Source organism: Taudactylus pleione, unplaced genomic scaffold (genome assembly GCF_031769625.1).
Source record: "Taudactylus pleione unplaced genomic scaffold, aTauple2 ptg003430l, whole genome shotgun sequence".
Taxonomy (NCBI): Eukaryota; Metazoa; Chordata; class Amphibia; order Anura; family Myobatrachidae; genus Taudactylus; species Taudactylus pleione.
In genome coordinates, this window is record NW_028287781.1 from 38,141 (window position 1) to 43,127 (window position 4,987).

A 4,987-nucleotide genomic window follows, 5' to 3' on the forward strand; every position below is an offset into this window, starting at 1 on the left:
TGAACCCTTCGATGAAGTTGAACGTGGCCGGGGGCCGGGTGCGACGATGTTGTATCTGGACCTAACCACTTCGATGTGGCCGATTCTGGTTGGGTTGTAATTTCCGCCTGCACCGCCTCCGCCACCGCCAGTTGGTATGGGATTTGGATTGGGCGCTGGGTTGGCGCTACCGGGAGTCAGCACCTGGTTGATCGGAGTGGTGTTGCCTTCTTCGTAGATAGGCGGAATGGACCCTGCAGCGGTGATAACTCGAATCTGGTCGCCGGGATCGTTTGCGCGGAGGTCAAACCGAACCGTGTTGCCGTCTACTTGCACGATGTCTTCAAACTGAGAACGTCTGCCTGGGACCGAAGAAAATTCCAAGCCTAAACCACTTGTGTGCTGGCTTGGGAAGTTCACGCTTGGTACGCTGGGTAACGCAAGGTAATCGCTAAATCTCAGTCGATCTCCATCGCGCCTATCGCTTGTGACGATCACGCCGAGAACGGGCGATTTGAAGGTTACCGATGCCACCACTCCGGTAAGCCGAGGTGGATGGATTCTGATGAAGGCGCTGTTTACCGACGCTCCTGCAGGAATGAAGTAGGTGCCAAGGCTGCTGAAAACGCTGTAGGTACCCGGCTTGGCGATGTCCATGCATAGCGGCGACCGGAGCGTAGCGCCCAACTGCTCATCCCAAATCTCAAGGATCGGTTTCGTCGCGGACCGCTTTGTGTAGTACATCGAACCTGGGGCCATCACCTTGCTTGCGATCGGGCCGTCGTAGGAAGCGATCTGCGCGGAAGCGGTCGCCACGAGGCTAAGAACGGGCGCAAGGACGAGGAGGCGAGGGGTTTGCTTCATTGGGGAAATTTGGACCTGGTAATTTCAGCATGGCAGCAAGAAAGTACTCAAAGCAAGTTTCTAACGATGGCTCCTTTGCTGCTTTGAGGAAGAGGCAACTCAGCCAGCATCCACTTCGTATCTGGGCAGAAGCTTCGATCCCGTAGGTATTGCATAACGTAGTCAGGCGGCCGCCCTCGGGCGACGCCTGGAAGGATGCCACAAGGCCTTGCTCGGGTCGTCTCGGTGCCACTGGCTTCAGCCAGTGAAATAGGAATTCGGCCGTAAATTTTCCCCGCCGCTAGGCTGAGTTCTTACCCACAACTCGCTTATAAAGCCGCGCTAACTCCGATCCCGGAGGGATCGCATTGTATAGCCAGGGCGTCGCCTCCCGGCGACCCCTGGAAAGAACGCCGCTATGCGCGGGAGCGAGGTACGAGCGGGGTGGGTGGGAAGCGCATGGCGGCGCCTAATCGAACAATCTAGCCGGGTCGAACGGCTTGATGATCAACCGATCTGCCGGCGTCATCAACGTTTTCCAAGACGCCATTTCGACATCGCCTGAGACGATCACGGTCGTCGGAATCGTGGCTCTCTGCGCTGTCCTCAGAATCTCCTTAGCCATCGGCATCGGCGTAGCCAAAATCACCCGATCCGCGACTGGCATCAGGCCGATCGCCAAACCAATATTGAAAGCGCAGAGGACTTTTAAAGCCGCGTTTTTCCAATGAGATTTCGAGGAGCCGAGCGATATGTCGCTCGTCCGCGCAGACGAGAACCGTGATCCCGTCGCTGGTGGCTTGCGCCGTCGGAAGCACTACCGAGCCGGGAGGATCTCCGCGAAGACCTCACCGAACCCTACGCGATAGCCTTTGCCCTCGCAGTAGCCCGTGAATGTCACCACGTCTCCGTCTTCGATAAACCGACGCTCTTCGCCCGTCTCTTCCATCTTGATCGGACGCTCACCCTTCCAGGTCAGCTCGAGCATCGAGCCCAACGAATCTGGAGTCTCCCCGCTGATCGTCCCGCTTGCATAAAGGTCCCCAACCTCAACCGGAGTGCCGTTAGAAGATTGGTGCGCCAACTGCTGCGCAGCTGACCAGTAAAGCTCCTTGTAGTTGGTCCGCGAGATCACCTGCGCCTTCTCCATCTGCTGCGTCTTCAACGACACCTCGAGCACGATGTCGAACAGCCCCGGCTTGTTCTGCCGCAGATGCTCCAAGGGCTCTGGATCTTGCTTCCGGCCCGCCACCCTAAACGGCTCCAGCGCGTCCATCGTGACGATCCACGGGCTCACCGATGTCGCAAAGCTCTTCGCCAGGAACGGACCAAGCGGCACGTATTCAAACCGCTGCACGTCCCGCGCAGACCAGTCGTTCACCAGCACCAAGCCCAGCATCGCGTCTTCCGCCTCGTCTATCGCGATCGAATCGCCCATCTCCGTAAACGCGCCCGTGAAGAAGCCCATTTCAAGCTCGAAATCAAGCTCTTTGGTCGGACCAAAACTTGGCCGGTCGTCGTTCGGCCCCTTCGTCTGACCCTTCGGCCGGAAGATCGGCTCGCCGCTCAAGATCACGCTGCTCGCCCGGCCGTTGTATCCAATCGGAAGCTCGCGGTAGTTCGGAAGCAGGGGCGCTTGGTCGGGCCGGAACATCTTGCCCACGTTCGAAGCGTGGTTGATGCCCGAGTAGAAATCGACGAAGGAATCGATCTGCATCGGCACCGCCATCCAGTGATCCTTCACCGAAAGCAGCACCTCTTCCCGCAGTCCGCGATCGTCCCGCAGCTTCGGATTGTCGAGCCGAAACACGTTGTAAAGCGACTTGCGCAGGTTCGAAAGCGCGATCGGACCCTCATCCGCGATCACCGATTCGATGTCGAAATACTGATCCTCATCCCCCTCGATAAGCTCCGCATCGGCAAGGGCCATGATGTCGATTAGATGGTCGCCCAGGCGCGTGACTAGACGTTGTTCATCGTCCACAATCGCTAGCCCAAAAGGGAGGTTTTGAATGGGGAAATGCGAGTGGACGTTCACATCTACCCAGGTTTTGGCCGATGCCGGAATGATGAAGCTCAAGCGCTCACCATCTCGCCAAAGCCGAGGTCGGCAAGGTCTTGAAGTGGCTCTTCGATGCTGCAAGATCCCCAGCCGTAAAACAGGTCGCGAGATTCTTCGATTTGTTCTAAGTTCAAAATCTGTCCTTTGTAGTTCATTGCGAGGCTTGAAAAGTTGAAAGTGTCGGGGTCGTCGTTAGCCAAGATTTCGACCACCTCGTCGATGGTGAGATCGTTCTGAAGCGCCACAGCGTTGGCCACCAGCACGTTCAAGAAGCCGTGCATCCGACCGCCTGTCACCGAATCGAGCACCGGCATTGGATGGTGCAGTCCGGCGGTGAACTTGTAGGGAACGTTGAGCTGCGTGCATTCCACGATCCACTTGGCCACCTGCTCGTTGGACGGAAATGCGTCTGCCGTCGCGCCGCCCAACCTCGCCTTGGCGATGTAGTTGTCGGTCTCCGCGATCCAGGCGATGCCGTCTTCAAAGCCTTCTTTCCACGGAAGCTCCAGCAGCACTTCGATGCCGGTAAAGCCTCCCAGATCGGCGACGTAGAAGTCGATCTTATCAACCTCTGGAAGCGGCGTCTCGTAGGCTTCGATGATCGCGTATTCGTCGGAGTGCCGTTCGAAATCGCTCATGGTCCGGGCGTCGGTTTCGAGCCTGGTCTGCCAGGCATCGTGGTCGTGGCACGGCGCCGCGATGACGGTTATTGGAACCTGGATATCGGGCTTGGCTTCATGGAGAAGCTGATTCAGCTGGCTTAATGATCGCGCCGGGCATGCGAAGCGCGACATGATCCAGGCGTTATCGCTCTCGCGGATGCTGAGATATTCCGTTAGCGCCGGGCCCAAATCCAACTTCGCAGGCGGAAACACGCCAGCGTAATCGATCGCCCCATCGAGCAACGACCGTAAAGACCTCTCCATGCCTTCAATTTACCGCCTCGTGAAGTTCTTTTCCGGAAATCCTCCCTTGATCCCGAAGGGATGGGGGGAGGGTCTTCGCCGCGGCAGCGTGCGAAGGGGAGGGGGCACGTAACGTAAGCCGCGCATCACCTTGCTGCAATTGTCGTACAACTAATAAATGAATAGAGTCAGGAAGACGTTTCGAATTCCATCCCTCGTTGCCCAGGCGAGCGCATCCGACCTTGCCTCCATCCTTGAGACCGCCCCCGGAGTCGAGGAATATGACATCGACCATGTCAACCACTCCGTTTCGGTTTTGCTGACCGAAGAAGATGCCGAGCCGGACGTGATCAAGCGGCTTGACGATGGCGGATTTACGGTTGAAGAAGATTAACTAGGACCCGGGAATTCCGAAGCCCTTCGTAGGCGTTATACGGGAAAGATATGCGAAAAGTAGGATTTCTTGCCGTGCTTGCGGCCAGCTTCTTGGGTGTTTTCGGAGCCCTGGAGATTGACCGATACGCGCATAAAGGCGACTTAAACACACAAATCTCGACATCCGGAGACCTATTACCGGCAGTAAGCGCATCATATTCGGTGCCCTCGAGCCCGGTGACCGGAGACTTCCGCGCGGCGGCCAAAAAGGTCCTTCCATCAGTTGTTAGCGTCGATCGTTTGCAGCGACAATTGGAGGGCTATTTTGATGAGCAGCCCACCGAGACGATCCGCGAGACCGGCACCGGGTCGGGCGTTGTTCTGACCAAAGACGGCCTTATCGTTACCAACAATCACGTTGTTAACGGAGCCGATAGCGTCCGCGTGCGGCTGGGCGATAAGCGCACCTTGATGGCTAAGGTGGTCGGTGTCGATCCGATCTCTGACCTTGCCGTTATCAAGGTCAATGCCGATAATCTCACCCCGATCGAACTAGGCGACAGCTCTAAAGTCGAGGTTGGTCAGTGGGTGGTCGCGATTGGCAACCCGCTTGGCTATGATGGAACGGTTTCCGTCGGCGTGGTGAGCAGCCTCGGCCGAAGCCTGGTAGCAGGCGATGGCGAGGAGGGTCAATCCGTTCTAGTCGGAGCGATCCAGACCGATGCAGCGATCAATCCGGGTAACTCGGGTGGCGCTTTGACCGATACCAATGGCGAGTTGATCGGAATCAACTCGGCCATCGCGACTCCGTCGCGCGGATCGG

The 4,987-nt window shown here is 57.5% G+C and overlaps 1 pseudogene; it reads right to left on the reverse strand.

Annotated features, from left to right (window-relative positions):
- Positions 1-1,639: 1,639 nt before the first annotated feature.
- LOC148430707 (fumarylacetoacetase pseudogene) lies at positions 1,640-2,752 on the reverse strand (annotated as a pseudogene).
- Positions 2,753-4,987: the final 2,235 nt, after the last annotated feature.